The sequence below is a fragment of the Pseudopodoces humilis genome, chromosome 6, assembly GCF_049639895.1.
Source record: "Pseudopodoces humilis isolate 2021_Gansu_Grassland_sample_001 chromosome 6, ASM4963989v1, whole genome shotgun sequence".
NCBI classification, from domain to species: Eukaryota; Metazoa; Chordata; class Aves; order Passeriformes; family Paridae; genus Pseudopodoces; species Pseudopodoces humilis.
Genome location: NC_142205.1, coordinates 41,925,915 through 41,946,921, shown reverse-complemented (window position 1 = coordinate 41,946,921; position 21,007 = coordinate 41,925,915).

Below are 21,007 nucleotides of genomic sequence, written 5' to 3'. Positions count from 1 at the left end.
CAGCACTGTTATTTGCAACCTAGAACTGGAAGCTAAGAAGTGAGTTATACAGAGGAGGAGTTTTACCATTGCATGTGTATGAAATTTTTAAGAATAATCCTTATCTACTCTTTGCTTTCCTTATGAAGCTTATCTTTTAATGCAGTTGAAACACTAACTCTGCCTGAAAGACTGCAGTTATGGGCATATGTTTGAAGAAAGATGACTTTCTAAAAAGTTACTATAAGAAAATCTCAGTTGTCACCATAATAGAAATGCCTTGGTTTATACAGAAGCAGTTGACAACAAAGCTTTAGCATTGCTTTCCACTACATTTATGGTTCTGTATTTGACAGAGAAATCTAAAAAAGATATGTTTTATACATTATATAAGCCCAAGCATGTTTAAACTTTATTCTGTAAATAATTTGGATGGGAATTTGGAAGAAGGATGTAAACTTGAAGAATATCTTTTCCATAAAAACATCACAGTTACAGTCTGACTCTGAAGAAAGAAACTTAGAGCAAAACCATGGCTAATGTATCTCCAGGAGGAAAAATGTAAAGCAATGTAAACACAGTAGAAAAATGTAAACTTGGGACAAGTATTTTGCTATTGCTCATTATCTGACTCACCTAGAAACAGTTTGGTACAAAAGGAATTATGATGTAAGACATATGCAGCCCTGTGTCTAAGTTATTAGGCACCAGTAGTAGTGATTCAGAAGAAAGTTCCTTTGGTATGTGTTATTTGTGGTCTCATTTGCAAACAGCATGACTCATGAATAAGTCATGAAGCTGTATGGAAAGATGATTTGAGCATTTATTTGGTGAGATTACTTCAACTGTATACACATGCATATGCCACTGCAGGAACACTAATACAACATTATGCTTATTAAAGCCACGAGATAAAAAGCATGTGCTAAACAAATACAAAATTTCAAAAGTAACTTATGGAATGACAGTTCATATTTGAATAAAGATTTTTGACCTTTCATTTTTCTGAGCCATTAGTATTCTTTCAACCTGGATATACTGAGCGCTCTGTCACTCTTCCCCATGCCATTTTACTGTCAGAAGGCAGTAAATTTTTTTGGTAGTAGTAGGAGAAATCTCTGGAATTGTAGGTGAAATCATGGCAGGCAAAATTCCTGCCATGCTATATGATCCTGTGACTTCATCATATATAGGAGATAAAAACCTGAGTCTTGTGAAGTCAAGGGAGGAATTTAGGTGGACTTCAGAGGGCACACAGCAGTTTCAGTCCTATCACAAAATCCATCAGTGCAAGCAATTCCTTTTTCCCTGTGGCTAATACTTTGGAAGAAGTGGCATATGGAAGAATTTCAGTCCTCACTGTATATTGTGCTGGAGATGTACAGTTACATTATTTTGGCCTCTGATTCTTTCAGTTTCTTGAAGTGCCCAAGATTTTAATTTGTCCATCAGAGTATAAAGTATAATGAAGCACTGTAATGCCTAGGACCAAAATCCTACAGATTCGTTAAAACTTCTTCAGTTGTCTGCCATGATCCCCACAAGACTGTCTCATCTAGAATCGTTACTTCTTATTCAAAAGGTTTTCCCTGTCTAGGAGTGTATAATTAGACATAATCAAAGCATTTTTGCAGGTGTCAGAGGCTTCTGTTTACTTCTTGATCCATTGCCAAACAACATTCTTCCTGGTGCCATTTCTCCCATCTTGGTATTTGCCAGACAATCCCTCACTGTGGGGTAGCACATGGGATAGAGGGGGAAGAACTTCTTATTTGGAGGCACTCGCTTTTGCCAATGACAAAACATTTCTGATGTTGTGATCCCATTTATTTCTGGTTGTGGGACACCATCTTGCATAAGATCCTTCCACACTTGTTTGTCACCTGTGAGGTAATTTTGGTTTTGCCAGCTTATTTTCATTCACCACTGTCACATCTTGTTCTGAAATTACACTGTGTTTTCTAGGGCACCTATCAGCAGCACTTGTGACTTCAGATGTAATCAAAGGTTTCAGTGAAATAGAGGCCTCTCCCAAAACCTGCATTTTGATACTTTTTGTTGCTGCTGTCCTATCCAGAGTAGATACTGTAATTAGCCCATGAGCCATCCCCATCTGCCACAGTAAACTAATACCGTTTTCTATTCAATGCTGAGTTTTGAATGATGGCACTAATTCAGCAATTATCTGCACATGCTGTTAAAACACATCCATTGATATATCATAGCTGCACCACATCCTGCCTATTGGGACCCCTGATATATAGTAATTGAGCATATCCCTGGCTATAGGGCTTAATAGATATTTTTTTTTCACCCATTACTAAGTAGATTGTTGCAGTGCTACAATCCCAAGCTTGCAAAATCTGTGCCAGAATGGCTTCCCTGCTCTTCTGCTGATAGATACCTAAAAATCCCCTTAGCTCTTTCAGATCTGTACCCCTTCATCCAGCAGATTACTCTGCCCCTTCATTTTTATGAGGGGCTTGCTACTATCCCCTACCTACCTGTCACATCTAGCTCTGAGTCCAGGGACTAAACCCAGATATTTTCATCCCATTCCTTGGGATCCCACAAAGATTTCACAGTGAGAGCAGAAGCTTGGGAAATTGAAACCTTACTGTTCCCATCGTGCCTTTTTTTTGTGAGCAATACCCACCACCAGCTGTTCCGCAGTGCATTGTTGCTTATAGCAGTGTTCTGCTTGGGTGGTGATTACTTTTTGTGAGATTGCCTTTGCATCTTGTAAAGTCCCAGCTACCTTTTCCAGCTCTCTGACTTTGCTCTGGGATGCTATAATTTTATGGTTGAGAGCTCTAAGACCAGTAGCTAATAGCTATCCCAATCTCCCTGCTAACTCACAAGACTTTGATGTCACTTTCCATGGCAGTTTGTACACAGCCACCTGGATCAGCTGAGGGATAACCTCCACCCCATCATCTCTGTCAGGCCATGCTTTTGATGGAGCCATTGTAGCTAGGAAAGCAGCCAGAGGGGTCCAGTGGGTTCACCCCAGAATGCAGGGCATTACCATCACACTGACACCAGTCCCCAACTACTCTGTTAGCTTTAGGAATATATAATATATATATATATAGCAATACTGCTATGAAATCTGAGAATAAACACCAGTAAATAAGAAACAAGCCTTACTGCTCTCCATGAACATGAATTCCTGCAGCTCAGTGCATTGATCTGTGAAAGGACTCAATTAGGTTTCTCTCTTGTTGTCATCATCAGTAACATATTTGAAGAGACATTGGAGTTGTGCTGATCTCCCTCAAGTCTGTTTGAAATTGCTATCAATTTTTCCTCCTTATATTTGAAGCTGAGACAGTTCTCAATACAGTCATTATTATATTTACTTCCATTGTTAGCATCCTTTGGTTTTTGGTCAGTAAAGTAAATAAACAGTATAAGTACAGCCACCAGTATTCTATTTTCCTGCTTAACTATATTTAATAATGTTTACCTTACCTGACCTTCCCTCACTCCTAAATCTTTTCCTTCCATGTCAGAGGTACATTTAATTTAATAGCTTTCATTACCTGAATTTCTCTAGTAGTCACCCTGTCCAATAAGGCTGTGCCCTTCTTTCCCCACAGTGTTGCATGAAGATCACATGTTAGTCTTTGGTGCTTTGGCATCAGTTTAATGAGAGTGTCAGAGAAATGGGTGAAATGGGAGAGGTCAGTTTTCAGTGACATCATTACAGAGGGATTCAAACTTTTCAAGACAGAGTTAATAAAGTGTAATTCACAGGAGGCTATCTGCAAACACAGTCTGAGTCTCTGCCCCCAAAGGAAAATAAATCTGATCTCTATACTAGATGGATCTGGAGGGCTCTTCAGTCTAGTCTTGTCCTCTGCTGTTGGGAAATCTGGAGGAGAGTCACAGTTGGACAGAAAGGGGGTGCTGCCCTTCTTTCTCATACCAGTGGAACATCTTCCTCTCACATGTGATGAATTTGCTAGTCCTGATGCAGAAGTGGAAATAGTACCTACTGTGAGCAGGAGTGTCCTGGGGTTCTGCACTCTCCCGTGCCCTTCACCTCAGACAACAGTACTTGAATTTCTTCACTCTAAGGGGAAAGGTTTTGAGAGACTAAAATATCCTGCTGAAAGACAACAGAATTGCACTGAAAATCAGCTTTTCAGGTATTCTCTCGTAATGTCTTTTCACAGTAGGCAAGAACACCTGCTATTAGAAGAAATCTCCACTCTGTCTGGAATGGGGCAGGCCAGCTCTGCTCAGCATGGTCTGCAGTGCTGATCCCAAGGGGCCAGCACTGGGCAGCCACAGTGCCATGGCCAGGTTTCAGTGCTGGCTGGTTGCAGTCTGCTGAGAACTTTGTCTGCTGGAAATTTTGTGAAGCACCCCTTGTGTTAAAACCAGGGGTGGTGGTTGAGCCCAAATATCTCCAGCTGCCGTAAAAATGTGACTCACCATTCACATGCACATCAAGGCTTCTGGGCCATGACCCCCTGTGAAATCATACTGGCTGAGAAAAGCCACAGTGTGAGAGGGCACATCATGCTGAAGGCAGCTGCAGAGAGGGGAAGAAACACTGTGGTCCAGGAGTTTGCTTTCAGAGGAAAGAAGTTTGGAGAAGGAGCTTTTGACAAGCCTGGTAAAAGTGTATTGCCATGGTTCCTGATCTTTTATTCTTCTCACTGCTTTATGCAGTCATAACATGAAAACATCACCTAAGCAAGGCTCCCAAGACTCTTACAGAATTTTGCTTTTCATTGCTTATGTTTAGATGGCATGGCCATCCTGCGATGATGAACAGAAATGCTGTTAAAACTTACCAGGTTTGAGAATTTTGGGGGAGTCTCAGCCTCTTGATTTAATGTTCAATAGTTACTTGCAGGTGATTGAAAGTCAGGTCAGGTACCTCCTCATGTAAACGTCTAGAATTTTCCACAGAAAAAATAAAGTGCATTCACAGCAGTAGAAACAGGACTGTATAGCTGTCACTCATGAGGAGAGTTGACTTAAAAGAAACATTATGAGGGCAAGAACACTTCTGGCCTCATACTTTCTAGAAGAATAGAAGGGGGATTAAAAAAAAATATTAGTCCCTTCTTGCTGCATCATTCATTAGCTTGGGGCAGGATCTCAATTAAACGGTAAACATGAAATTATATATATGTGATCCACAGACACAATTTCATGCTGAATGGTCTTTCTACTGGAAGGCAGAAGCAGATTGGGAGCTATTTCTGCTCTGAGGTTCCTGGCCACTTCTCCAATAGACAAGCTACAGAAAAAGGAACCTCACTTCCACAGGAAGGGGCAATTCAATGCCAGCCCTTTCTCCTGCCTTTCTTACATAGTGCAATACTGTTGATTTATTACAATAAATAATTAGATTGCTTCAGCTCCTGACAACATGGTGATTACTTTCGGGAAATGACTAACTGAAACGATTTGGGGGAATATCTCACTCTCAGAAGCAGCAGCAGTTCAGGAGCATCAAGGAGAGGGTACTGTGTCTGACAGTAGAAGAAACAGGATTTCAGGTGGGAGTCACAGAGAAAGGATATTTTTCTTCTGGTTATTGCATGCTTCTATTGCATCTACATATGGGTGATAATAATTAATCTTCTGTCATGAACTAATATTTATCCACAGCTAGGTTAAGCTGGTTGAAAGACATCAATAATAGAAAACAGCAGAGAAAAATGCTGTTGTCTGGAGTGACATTAGCTCACGTGAAGACAAAGTTCGCAAATTTAAACTATGTGTGTTCGGAATCATATAGACTATGTGCAGTTATCCAGGACTCAAAACACAAGATAAAAATTTATTCTATAGACTTAAAAAATCCACAAAACAAAGGAAAAAAAATATTAAAAATATCTTCCTCAATTGGTGATTAAGTCAGATTTTACTACACACCTTAACTTTTCAGAAGTAGAAGCTTGGATATGTCTGTATCCTCCAGCCACAGTTCCTGACCTGCTTTAACTTGCTGCATGCTGAAGCACTTTGATCTATTCTGCAGCACAATATAGGATCCAAGTGCTAACATAGCAAGAGATATATTAAGAAACAGCTAATTCTGTCTTGAGTTTAGCACTTCACAATTTTATATCCTATCTTGCATGATAAGTCATAAGTGGTGGACCTGGGGATGAACAATGAGAACATTCCTCCTGTGATGTTAATGGTAATCAGGGATTTAAATTCTACTTCATGTCCACAGCCCTTGCTTTTCTTCATCACACCACTTCCCCCTAAGTTGTCTACAAACAACTTAATTTCACTATCTGGAGACAAAACATGTTATGCAACATAAAACTTTTCACACTGGTTTTTTATTTTGCAAATTTGTTATTTTGACTTTGCAATGGCAAATAAAACTCTACTCCTAGTAGGACAGGACAGTGTTCTGCTTATTTAATTTCTAGAAATGGAACTGAAACTTGCTAGAGTCAAAAATGAGTTATGTGAGGCATACAGAATCAAAAGGAACCTATCAAATACCTCTCTGAATAACTTTTAGATAGATACAGCAAAAGAGAGGGAGAAAATCAATTTACTTTAGAATAAAATGTTATTTTTAGTGTTATATAATGAAAGCACCATTCTGCAGTTCTCCACCTGGTAGACAGGACAGACTCTTCAAAAACTATAGATTGAAAAAGGCTTTTCACTGTGAAAAATTGCAAGTTTCTCAGACACATATCCACTGTCTCCAGGCTGCATAAAACTTTCCCAGTTATTTCCTCAGGTTTCCTGCTTGGTGAATCTTTCAAACTAAGAACTGCAAAGGAGCTTCGAAGTTATAAGTCATAAAATGGAATGATCTTTTAATAAACACACAAACCGTAAGAAGCATAAGGGTATTTGAACAGGTTCACAAACACTGTTATCTTGGTTTTCCTCATTAGAGATGATGAGCTGCAGGCACTGCGCACATGAGGCAGTGAGCTGCTTTCAGCACAAGCACTCAGAACACGACGTTCTGTTTGCATTTACTTTTAAGAAAACACTTAGCTGATGTATCAGAGGATTTGGAAGGACAAAGATAGATCCAAAACTTGACAATTTGGGAAAAAATTTAATCAGCATTTGGATCCCTGTTTTACTGTGCCATCTCACTGAAATGAAAAATTAAAAAGAAAAGCAAGAGCAAAAGCAGAAATGTAGAGCTTTCCCTACCTCCAGAGAGAGCAGTGGGAGCAGGGTAGAAAGCAGTGGTTCCTTTGATTCAGGAAGATGTCAGATCCAAGCTGCCACCAAAGCAATGTGCATCCTGTCTGTCCGAACCTTGGCAAAAGCTCTAAGGCTTTGATTTTCATTTTAGACTCAACATGTAGATTGTATCTGAAAAGATTCTCAACTCTTGGCCAATCTTTCAATGGAAATCAATAATAAAGGAGATGATTTGTAATTGTGCCTTGAAACTGCCATGCCCTGACATTTTATTTCTTTGCTTTTGACATGAATGCAGGTGAAGCCTCATGGTTTTGCCTGGGTTTTATTCACAGGTTCTGTGGGTTTTGAACCTGAAAAAAATGAAGACTTGCAGTTGCATAAGTTTAGTGAGAAGATTCAAACCACTGGGAATATAACACAACTGTTACGTGCCATGTCCTATTTTGTGGAATTTTCTGGTACTTCAAATTTATAATTTCCCCAAACACAAGAATTTTTTAACATTCAAATAACTTTGAAATAATTGTGATTTGTGATAAGCCAAGACATACACCTATTTTTCCTATCTTCAACAGAAATCTAGCATCTGGAAAGGGAAAAAGCACACTATAATGGAATTATAAATATCACATACTACTGAAAGAAATATGTCTTTAAAATATATCTCTTCTGTCTACTTAAATATAATGTGCTGATTGCCTTTAAATATGAAAGCAGCAAAAGGCTGCCATTTATACATTTCTTTAATGATGTATGTTATACATTTAGAATTTTTAACTATAGCATAAAGATTTTCACCTTTGCCTGTTCATTAGTTTCTCTGAGTGTTTAGGATTCAGCAAGGATTTTCCCTCTCTGTGTCCTAAAACAGAGACTCAGATGCAGCCGGGATCTCCCGAGCTGGGGCAGGGTGGGAACAGGAGCCTCTTGTGGATACTCCCAGGCCCAGGTCTCAGTTTTGTGTTGTTAGGAAGGATCTGTTGGGAGCAGGGTGTCTCTGAGACAGAGACTGTGTCCAGCTGCAGGTGCTTTGCACTGCCCAGCACGACAGAATTCTCATTTACTTGGCTTTCTGAGTACTTGTAGATAATGGCATTGCACCAAGAGTCACGCACTGATACACAGAATAGGCAAAGGTTTTTTACAGGCTGCCCACATAATGCTATCTGCTCACCTGAAATGAAGGTTTGTAACCTTATTATTGATTTTTTTCCTCATATCCTCTGAAATAATTTAAGCAAATTGTTTTGTAACTGTACTTTCTAAAGTTCATACTTTTGTCTGTTTCTGCATTTGTTCACAAAAGTTAGTTGCTCATGAGTCATATTCCGTGATTGGCATAATTAAATTAGCTTTTTCTCCAAGACAGTTCTGCTCAGTAGGTTTAATTAGTACCTGTGTTTATTGCAAAGATTTACTTTGATGCTGTGTACCTGCTCTCCCATGCTATGACAGTGGCTTTAGTAATGAAGACAATCCTGGCAGAAACCATCTTGTAAAAAGCAGTATCACGAGGCAACAAAGCAACTAAGTGACTTTTCCCAATTCCAGCTAAAATCAACAATTTCTTAATGTGGTTAGCATCAATGTATAGCCCCCCTTCACTGAAGTTAATTTCCCTTTGATGTTAAACATCACTTGCTTGATTAGCTTTTAGGTAACAGTACCAGCAACCATGATCACCTATCACTGCTTTGTCTTTTTTTTAAAATTTAAATTAGACACTTCTGATTTTTATTTTATAAATAGCTTTGTTGCATTCCTGTCTGTTGCTATGCCAGAAACAAGAAAGATCACTACCTCATCAATAAAAATAGAAACAGCATAGCTGTTTAAATGTCTGAACAACTATTGGTGGAACAGCCATCATTGCAACAAAGGCACAGAAATAAGAGTCTTAAAAGAACTTGAATAAGTTGAAAAAGGTTTGTTTTATTCATCCTGATCATTCTTTTAGAAAATGGTAAAGCTGCATGAAAAGGGGACACATTGCTGAGAAGAAAATATATCAGTAAATATTTGTAGGAAATATGTAGGAAAATATGTTATTTTAAATAGTAGGGGAAAAAGAAAAAAAATAAATGCAGAAGTAGGTCTCCAGAAGAAAAATGGTTTTCTATCGCCAGGAGGATTAATAATTGACATGTAGCAGCTTCTGAGGCAGCCACTAAGTGGATGGATGGATATGGTTATTCCCTGGCATATATTTCCTAATGGAAAGTTCCCAGTATAAACATTAATGAAGTAAGAATTGTTTTATGCTCTTGAGATTTTTCAAGGAATAAATATTTTTGGCAGCTTGGCTAAGGGGATATAATTCTTTGGCCTTCAATTTATTTCATACTTCCAAAGCATAGCTTTTTCATTTCCCACAGAGCAGCACAGTGAAAACAAAGAGCCTGTTGCTTCTTGTCTAAGAACACTGTGCAGTCTCACTGACTCTCTGAGGAAACACATCATATGAAGATTTCCTGACTCTACTTGCCCATGCATTGTAAGAGCAGGATTTCAAATAATATCCTTGATTTGAGGGGGCTCAGCATTTCTACTAAATATGTGTCTGTATTTTTATAGTATTGACATTTTGCATTTCATCTTGTACACTAGACTTTTCTGTGCTGGTCTACAAACAGGTAAATATTATCCTCCAGCTGTTTCCTAATATATACTATTATTTCTACTTTATTTCTGTTATACTGTATATGGATTGAAAAATCTGTTCAAAAAGTTCATATATTAAAACAATATATAAGAACATATTGCTTAGAGCTTTCAGGCTGCTTTGGAAACTAGAGCTTTTGCAAAATTTTGATCTCTTAGACATCTTCTTTTCTCATACATGTATATTGTCCAAAAAACCCTAGAAATATTCTTCCTTTCATTGGTTAAAATTAATTCAGAAAGTGATTATTTGTAAAATTAATATGGATCCTACTAAATGGGATACTTTTTTATGTCTCCCCCCAAAAAGACCCACATGGACTATGTTTCAAAACTCTAGCTCAAATAGCTCAATAGAAAAAAGAATGCTCTACCTCTCTAGAAAGAGAAGTCTTATAAATTTATGGATAACTGCTTCTACTTTGTCTCTGAGTCTCAGATGTATAAATACAAACCACAAACCTTTCGTCTATAATCTTACTGTTTTCCTTCTACTGCCAACAGTGTTGATTAAAAACCAGTTTTCTCAGCCTTCCTGATATGTCTATTCTTCCAATGATCAGGGTTTCTAAAATACTTCCTAATCTATGGACTGTAAAGTTAAAAAAACCCAAGCATGGTGTGCAAGGGCAAGTTGCAGTCTGTCTCCCAAAAGAACACAAGATTACGTCTTTTCTTTGGTTGGTGTCCATCTGGTCAAATATCTTGTGGCCAGTACAAGATGAGCAGGAAGGAGATACCCAGCTCTTTCCCCTGGGGCACCCACAGCCTGCCAGTGTCTAGCAACTCATCTTTTGATAGTCTCACATGCTTGAGATGTCACTGGGACAAATACTCATCTTCGTGTTTTACTTTTGGGGTAAGATGTTGCTTCCTTCCTTCAAACTTTCTTTGAAGCACAATTTCTTACTGGATCACCCTCGACTCTCTCTTCTGTCTTGTTTCTGATTAGACCCACAGGAGTGGGTCCAAACAAAACATTAATGTTTTCTGGGCTATGAGGAGTTAGCATGCATATAGCTCTAGTATTTTAGTAAAATCACATGTGCATTAACTAAATGTGTTCTCTTATTCGGCTTACGGTTTTGCACAATTGGTTTCACAAAGCATGAGTATTCTGAAGACACAGTTGTTAAGTTTATTGTCTGAATATGAAAGAGACTCAGATTAAGGTGTGAATAATTCATAGGTTTACAAATGCCAGAATATAGATTAGGGCAAGATTTTAATTCCCTCCTTGTATCTAAGAAAGCATTGATTCATTCACTAAGGGGCTATTAGGCTGGTACTGATTCAACAGTTTCTTTCCCCTTTCTTTCACTCTTCAGCCCAGTGTTCCCAAAACATACACTGGTGGGGGAAGTTCATACCCTGGAAGTTCAGTGTTTCATGTTTGGCCAAAGCAAAGTTAGGCTATTAGAGTAAAACGTCAAGATAATTTGCTTTTTAATGATCTAACTTAATTGGACACAGGGCTTCAGACAGGAACCAACTTCAAAGCTGGTTTAGAAAAGTAATCTCAGCACAACGGTGCTGTTGACATATTTTTGCTTTCAAATGCTTTTAATGAATGTAATAATGATGATTTGAAAGCTTATAGGGATTTGATGTAATTACTGGCTGAAAGCATGGAAGTAATGCTGAACCTGCAACCATAGGAAGGTCAGGCTGGCCTCCAGTAATGGAAAACTATATTGTAAAACCAGGAAAATATGGGCAAACAAATAAATATTCAATTTTATGCATTTAACTGCTTTCAATTTTTCTGTGGTTGCATTAGATTAGTAAGTTATGTACATGGTGCATGGCTACTGTTGAGGTGAATGTGAGGTGACTGAGAGATTCTGTGGCTGAAAATAATCCTTCTTAATATACCAAGATTTTTAAATTATATTTTTTTTTAATTTCAGTCAGACACTGAACTCATGGCAGATTCAAAAAACCTTTTCATTTTTTTCAGTTGTGGGTTAGGTTTCCATTGGTTTTGTTTTTTCTACTGAAGAAGGAAATAAAAAATTGGAATGAAAAAATATCAGACACTTGTGAGCCAAGGAAATTTCAATTTTTACCTTTTGTACAAATTTTTTGTTCTTTTAATAAGATATTTTCCGAGATTTAAATAACTATATATATATATGTATATATGTATATATGTATATATGTATCTATATCTATATCTATCTATATACATATATATCTGGGGCTGTAGCTTGATTTATTTAAATGGTTCAAATAAAAATATTTTATTATTTTCATTGCTGCTTAGTGCTGGCTTGCACTCCCACTTAGACCTTCCCTTCTACTTCTGGCAATATGTACAGAACATGTGGCATCTTCCTACATTAATGGCTGGGTGGGGAAACTGTCAGCCCTCATTTTTTTGGAAGTTTTTAGGGAAGAAAAGGCACTAGTAAAACCTCATTTATTAAGCCCCAAGTCAATATTTTTTTCTGCTTTAGGTACATCTTTAGGAGGAAAATTTTATTTCTTTGATTTCCCTCTGAACTAGAGCATTGTTTATGATCTAATATCCACTACCCACTGTATTACCTTTCCCGTGTGTAAAATTCTTGCAGAGTGATAATCCCTTTCATTTCCTGCTTTTTAATGAATGGATTTTATATAACTGTTCATTAGTGTAATTGTTGTTGATTTTTATTTTTCACTTCATTTCCCCAACAAAACTTTTGCCACGGCTACTTTGTTAGCAAAGCAGAGTAAAGTAATTTCAGCGTCTGGGAAAACATGCTTAGGTGAGCATAAATAAGACGTATAGCTTATACATAATAGGTATATATTACACCTGAGGATACATTTAGGGGATATTTAGCTGACATCTAGAGACATCAAGCTCTTTAATTTCTACAAGACGCCTCTTTGACAAGCTCACTCTAGCAGTGTTCTCTGATAATTCGATAGAAACGGACTGAGAAGAGGAGAGCTCTGTTTTGCCACTAACAAGTTTCAGTAACTACCAGTTTAAATGAGAGCTGGAGTAGCAGTGTGAATTACTCCAGTGCTAATAACCTCAGTTACTCATTCCTTCCTAATTGATGGCCTTAGAAACAGCTTGAAGACTAGAAATAATTTGACCATCAAGCAAGTACCATAAAGAAGCACTCAGTCTCCCTAAAGACTTGTACCAATTTTCCCACTTGTTTTTGATTTACATATCAGTCACAGAGATGCTGGTGCTGATCTCCTGAGCAACTTCTGTGCAGCTTCAGAAGAGTAAAAAGAGAATGGCAGGGCTGAAATAAAGGCTTCAAAGCCTGAATATGAATAGCTGGGAGACCAGTAAGATGAGAATGTATAATAATCCCTTTATGTTAAGAGATACTTAAGCTTCTGTGACATATTTATTGTGCAGTTTGAATCTCTAGAATGAACCTCTCATGGAGATGTCAAACCAGCAGCAGAAGCTCTATTAGAAGTTGTGGCTGTTTACTCTCTGTTGTGAAAGGCCAGTCACAAATACCATGAATTTTACATTGTTGCTCTTTCTAATCTCTAGTAGGGGATTTAAGAATTTATAAATGAATCCATTTATGCATTACTTGCAAAGCTATTACAATGGAAAGCAGCAATAAAATTCTATTTTCTGCTGTATTTCTATATTTTTTTCTGTTCTTCTCTCTATTAATTTCAGTTTCCACTGACTTACTCCCTTGTTCTTTATTCCATGTCAGTGTCATTTACACATGCAATGCTGTATCTTGACTTGGGTATCAGATGGCATCTGAACACACACCAAACCTCTTCCACTGCCTAAAAAAATAGAATTAATCAAAGAAAAGTTAGCTTTTACTAGAACAAGACAGGTATTAAAAAACTGAATACATTTTTAACATTTCCTTGGGTCCTTTGTTAATCAGAATTTTCATCAAAATAGGATGAATAATTTCAAAGAACTTCCAACTTTTACAAGAGTATGGCTTACTCTGCTCACGCTGACCACAGGGTAAAACATTGCATTTAAACTTTGAAGCCTTGTATTAGACAGAAGACTATCACAAAGGCAGGATACAGAAAAAATCCTTGTCTTATAAAAAACTTTACAGGATGTCATTATTATGGGTGCCCTCTCTGTAAGACCGCAGTGAAAAAGAAGGGTTACAGGGAAATTTTTTAAGGCTGAAGTACTGGAATAATCATCTTTGCCAATACAATTCTATGGGAGGGACTGGGGAGATTCTACATGAGGACTGCTGATGGAGATGAAGCGGAGGTGGTGGGGAGAGGAGGAATGGGTTTGAGTAGATGAAAAGAGATCACTAGTGACCTTAGAGGAGAGTGAGTGGGACTGGAAGCAGTCGGTGGAGATTTCAGCTCCCTGGAGAAAGAGGGTGACCAGTAAGCAAGGCTCAGGGAAGTTTGAAGAGCTTTGAGTGGATGAAAGCAAGGTACCAGGGGGCTGTGGAAGCCTGGCAGGGCAGGAAGACCTCATTGTCACTTTTTTTTTCTCCTCCTCACCCATGTATTACCATGCCTCTTTTCTCAGGGTCCCTGTCTACTCTTGCCTAGACTCAGAAGCCACACTCCCCACTCATCCCCATCCCAGCACCTCAGACAGCCACCCTCCAGGCCTGCAGGATCCAAGAGTCCTGCTGCTTCCCTGCGTCTGGATCCTTCTTGACCTGCTGCACCCTCTGGGCTGGAGGGAAGGGATGGAGTAGGGCTGGTCTGCCAGATGGAGACTGGAGAATATTTTTCTGCTGCTGTCATCCCCAAAGGAAAAGCTGTAACAGTGACACCTATTTCTGCTGGGAAGGGCTAGTCCTGGTGCAGTTGCTGCTGCCCCACTCTTTGGCCCCTGCTTTAGCAGCAGCAGCAGCAGCAGCCAACACGAGAGCTTTGAAAGCAGAAGGTGGGGACTGGCATAGGCAGAGAGAAGTCTGTCACTGAGCCCAACCATTCCATTAATGTCCACAGAAGTCAGTGGGAGTTACTCTAAATGTGGGGTAAGTATAAGAATGGGAATACAAAAATCTGTCAATCCTAAATTATTTTTCTCTGCATGATGCCTGTGCTTAATGGGTTGAATATAATTAACAATTCTTGGGTGTCTTCTACAATTGTATCTTCTGTGTTGGAATGTCCAACCCAAAGAGACTTTTTGATGTTACTAAACTCTGCTTTTCTGCTCCATGCTAAAATCTCTCTGCTCAAGCAAGGTCATTTCTGGCTGTGGGAAAACCTCACACTTCAGCATGGTTCAAAGAACTTACTGTGGCTCAGACTTAAGTATTCAGACGCTTACAGATGGAAACTGGCACATAAGACATCAAAGTCCCACTCCCACTGATTCACTGATACATTTTTAAATACCTCCAGATCAAAAAGACTAAATCCACCAAGGAGCCTAGATCCTACTTCCAAATTAAGATGTGTACTTTCAAAATTAAATTGCTATTAGAAATTTCAGAAATTCTAAGTAACTGCTTCCTTACCCCCAAGGCACTTAAATTCTACTGATTTACATCCCTAACAGCCCCTCCACACCTCATTCTAGCTGGCATTTGCAAAACTCTGTGTGTGCCAAGGAGATCCAGACTTATTTAACAACTAAATACCCAAAATATCTCTTAGATTAGTCGTTCTCAGACTGCACATTGCTCAGGTAAAAGAGAAGGGATTGCACCTTCCACAACAGCACACTCCTGAGGTGAACTAGTCCCTGCGGCACACAGGACACAACTGTTCAGTCCCTTCCCCTGCAGAACTGGAACAGATGCTGAAGCTGCATTCCTCTTCACTCAAGTGAGTACACAAACAGTGTTTTCCAGTCTGTGCTGTTTTTTGGCTCCATGGTGATGCTGGGAAATCAACTGTCTGTCATCACAATTTCCTCCTGATTTTTGGTTGACTTGGTGCCTCCTGGGATTTTCTTCTGGGTGCACCATGTGGTTCCTACAGGTCACTGCACTGTTTAAAGATTAGGCTCTGCAGTGCACATTACTGAGTTTTCCAAATCCCTTCCAGGCATTATCCCAAGTGGCCCACTTCAGCACTTTGGCTTTCTTAACTCCCAACTGGAAAGTTTCTCAGGCTAATTTCTCTCTTCTTGTTTGTGTGCCTGGCCCTCTCCTGATTACCAGGGTTACCTGACAATCCTGACACAGACACTGGAAGCCACTTGTCTCTTTCTCCAAACTCCTTCCAAAGGGTGAGACAGTGTGGGAAACTGCATTGTAACAACCCTCACCATCCTGCCAGGATTAGGGTTAGGACTTAGGACTTTCTCTTCAATACCTGTGGGATTTGTCTGTGGCCGGGAACTGGTAAAAGTTTTAACTGCTGCAACTATGTCCAGCAGGGATGATAAGTCAAGGCATTCTGCTGCTTAAGCTCAACAGTCCAGCCAGTCAATAATGTAAGATGAAATCAATGCCCCAGGTCATGAACAGAGCACAAAACCTGCCAGCCATTGGATTGTCTCTGCTGCAGGAGGAATAACCTCTGCAGAGAGAAAGGATGGGCAGCTGGGGAGGATAACCTTTCAAACTGCTCCAACACACATTTTGGAAAGCCTATAAATCTGAATCCCTAAACACAAATTCTCTGCCATGAAGAGTAACTGCAAGTGCCTGACAGAGAGTTGTTTTTTTTCTGTATTTCAGACTGCCCAAGACACACAAATCACTCATTCTTTAAAGAGGGACAATCAAACCTTTCGACCTGTGGCTCAGTGCAGTTTGCTTAAAAAGAAACTGACCATGGTCACTGTTAGGACTACTGAATGTGATAAAAATGTAGGGAATGCAGTGCTCTCCTCAGGCAGCTACTCAGTGCCATGTGCCAGAGGCTGGGCACATATTCCCCTCAAGTCAAAAAACCCACAGCTGTGCCTTTTCTCTTTTGGGTCAGAACAACCAAACCTCTGGTGCTGTAGTTGGATGAATGGCTTTTTGTTGCACTGGTCAACACAGAAGCCTGAGCTCTGTCTAGGTGAAGAACTGTGCTCTGGAAACATTTTCAGAACAACACAGATGAACTGAGTTATCTACAGCATTTGATCTCATGAAATCTGAGTTTTTGTATCAGTTAGAAATTCTTTGTTCTCTGCATATGATGCCTATATAGGTGGACCTATATTTATAAAAATGCATTGTGAAATCATGGCATTATACCCCTTAAAGGAGTTTAACATCTCTTACTGGGATGTAGAGGTGCTCTGAAAGCAGTGATCAGTGACACATTGAGCTGTAGTCCCTACTGTTAATAGGGCTGCAATAAAAGGGTTAACATTGTGCAGAATCTCCAAGAATTTTAATTTCCTTTAGGATAAGGCCCAAACAAACTGTTCTTTAATGCTCTCCACACAATCTACTACAATATCAAGATTTTTACTTCAGTGCCTGTTCAGTAAATTAGAAATATCAGTGTTTCAAAATTTGCTTCATAGCTACAAAATGTTAAAAAAAGTGTGGACTTGAATGGTGACTTGAAAAAAACACAGCCCTTTATAAAGATTAATAAGGAGATGTTTTCAAGCATGATTATTCAAGCAACAGTTCTATTATTTTCCACCTACAGTATACTTTTCATATCCAAATGCACACAGAATAAACACCCTGTGATTCTGTGTGTAACAAACTCTTTGTGATACGTGTAGGAAATCTGGGTTCATTTATGTTGTTTGCATTTCACTTTATTTATAATTAATTCTACTGTCAGGCAAATTTCATTCTTGATTTCCCATGAAATTAATTGACTTTTTTTGGGTTTTATCACATCTTTGTATAATCTTGTTTTTAAAAGGGCACCACTGTTTCCTGACTTGTCTTTCCTGGTATATAGAGTATTTTTGTGATGAAAGACCTAATAAATTGTTTGCCTGAAAGAGTTAAACCAGGGGCACTCTACACCCAATATAGATTAGTATGGCTGCAATTACAATGTTACTCTTAACAGTGATTATTTATTTGATTTGTTTTCTTTCTTGTGCAAAAATCAACTAAGCTATTTTAATTTTTCTGAGATTACTTTTGATCTTGATCTGAACCATTCTTCTCAGACACCATGAAGTGCAATCAACACTTCTGATATGTTCCCCAGTCTGGGTGAACTGCTTCTGTCTCCATTTTTATATATATGTTTGATGGGCTCACTGGGAATTAACCTGCATGGCTTATTTCACTGCTGGTAGCTTGAGCAGAGCATGAGTCTGAGCCTGTTTCAAATGTCCATGCCCAGAGAAATTTCTTGAGGAGGGATGAGATGCAAGTCTGGGGCAGGTCTGCCACTGCAAATGAAGACAACCTCTGCTACCATTGCTTACCTGAGTGTCTGTCTCTATCAGCAGTAATCAGCACTGCTGAAACACACTACAGTTACTACAGTCTTCAAAGGGAAACACTTGGGAGGATGAACCTTGCAAGAGAATTGTACAGCAGAGGGTAAGGTGTTAACTCCAAGCTGTGGCTTACAAGTGCTCAGTGTCCAGGAATAAATTAGGCTTCACCTCCACTGATAGCCTGAGGAGCAGTCAGTGTACTGCATGGCAGTTCCTTTCACAGCTGGTGCCAAAGGCATCCTGAAGGAAGAGTCTGGGATATAGCCAGGCTGAATGGTTAATGCCTCTCAAAGTGCGGACAGGGGAACTCCTGCCCAGAAGCAGCAGAGTGTAGCAGTAGTAGATTGGTAGCTTTCCTGGGGTATTGAATAGGAGCCATTTCATGCTCATATGTGCAAGGTAAATAACTTCCTTTGGATTCTGTTCCGCTTGCAAACATAGAAGGGTCTTGAATCAGGAGAGCACCTGAACATAAAAGATTAAAGTAATTCTTAGTCAGGACAGTGTTTTCCCGTGTACTAAGTAGTGCAACAAGCAAGTCTATTTTCTCCAACTGGATTAAGGCTGTTATGCACAGTATTGCAAATCCCATCTTCAAAATTTATGCAATTGGAAAAACATCACAGTTGTTTAAAAGTCGCAAGACTTTCAGCCTTGCATTTTTTATTGACTTACTATTTTGTTCTTTAGGCTACATTTCTGAAGCAGCTTCAAACCTTTCCTTGAGATCAGAAGGACTCAGAATGTATTCAAATGAAAATTCCTTTGCAATGTCCTGCTGCTAGCATTTGGGACTTGAAGAGAAAGCATTAACAGTTGTGATACTTGCAATAACATTACAAGAATTGACAAAGCTGCCTCTGCCTCTATATAAATTTCAACTTCCCATACTTCAAGTTTTTCAGCATAAAGCAAAAAGAACTGGATAAAAAGAGACATAACCATTTCACGGGCATGGATGTGTTCAATTTATATTATAGAATTTGCTTCTGAACACTCTCAGCAACCACAGCTGGCTTGGCTAATGGCTTTATAACCAAACTGTTCCCATCCCCATATCCACCCAAGATATTTTAAATGTATCTTTTCTTTCTTTTTCCAAGATGTACAGAGTATCTTACCTTATGAGAGAAATAGATCAGCTAAAAAGAGGTGCATCTTCATGTCATGGCTCATGTGAAAAAACCAAACCTATGCTGTTTGAAAAAGCCTGTATATTTCTTCAGTCATCTGAAGTTAAAGCAAGAATGATAAAAGACAGTTGCAGTAGAGAAGGCAGAGAAAAATCAAAGGCAAGAACACAAAGTTGGCTGTACAATGGATATATATTGACAGACTTAGAAAACTTGGGCTCAGGGTTCACACAGAGAGAAAAGGAGGGGGAATCCATCTGATTGTAAGAATAATACAGTTTCACTGATTTTTTCTTAGGATTCAACCTGTTATTTCCACTCTGGACTGAATGAAGATTAGATAGGGAACAAAGAGATGTAAGAAACTTACTGATGTCTTGTATGACCTACTGGATCTATGAGTAGGTACAGCCCAAGAGCCAGCAACCTCCCTCGTGTAGTGTTGTCAAGGAGGTAAAAGCACATGCCCTTGGCATCTTCCTAAGGCACTCTGTCAATACTGATGTGGATATTAAGGCTGGAGAAAGCTCAGAAAAAGTGTGAAGGGTAGATGTTCCCAAATCCATGTCAGTAAGCTAACTCAGGTCACTGCAATGATGGTTTAAGGGATGCAGCCTGTGTGATGGATACTGCCAGTCACACCTGAGAATCTGAAGGTTAGTGAGCCTTCAAAGGTGATTTAAATACTAGATGTTGTAGAATTTCCTCTGGGGGATACCAAAATGGGTATTTGTCAGTGCTGATCCCAGGGGTATTTGTAAGAAAAGAATGTGAAGGATAAATATTGTGGCACTAGATGTGCTGCTATTCTGCCTCTGGCCAGCTTAACTGTATTCTCTTTCATGTTTCATGGCAATGCCATGAGTTATTTGGAATTGAGACAGAGGAAGATTTATGGTTATATTTCCAGAACATCCAGTGCAGAAAAAACACTACAAACAGATTGGAGGAGTTGGTCTGTGCATCTCAGCAGCCTTTAGTTGGGCCCTCTTGAAACTGAAAACAGGCACAGAGAACAGCTCCAGTTCCTCCAGTGGAACTCACTGTGAGATGTAGGGAGTGCTGTGGGAGGGGGAGAGGTCTTTACCCTGGTTTTACAGAATCCTGGCTTTCAAATTTTGGTTCCTTAGTATATGCTGGGTAGTGATCCGTCTGTGCTAGCAGTGGGAAATGTCAAGGAGCTGAGATCAATCAGGCATGATCAGCATCATGGTTTGATTGTCCAGGGACAATGGCAGCAACACATTATAAGAACCCATCAAACAAGAAAACAAAAAAGTTCATACCTTGAGGGATTGTTCCTCACCAATCTCCAGCTCATTTGATCCCAGATTTCACCTAACACACCCTAATGTACCCTCTAAACACCTACTCAATTTCACAGTGTTTGAAATGTGCAGTGGATTTTTGAGTACATTTAAAGAGAAACAAATTCCCATCCTTAATTACAGCAATTTTGTGGGGTTTTTTCCTCCTGTGTGTGGCTACAACAGACCAAGTTAAGGTTGCTTCAAGCAACAGAAGATTAAATTTAAAAGGAGTAATAATAAAAAAAAAATAACTGATTTTGGTCTTTACTCTTGCTGTTATATATAGGGACATATCTAATATAAGTTATATTCAGATTTGTCATCCATTAGTTCAAATGCCAGTTAATCAGTCTGAGATTTTTCCCCCTCTGATTAGCTATTTGCTCTCCTACTTTCCAGGGGTAAAAAAAAAAGAGAATAAAAAGTAGACCTCTCCCCTGTTTCAACCTTTTTCTCAAATACAG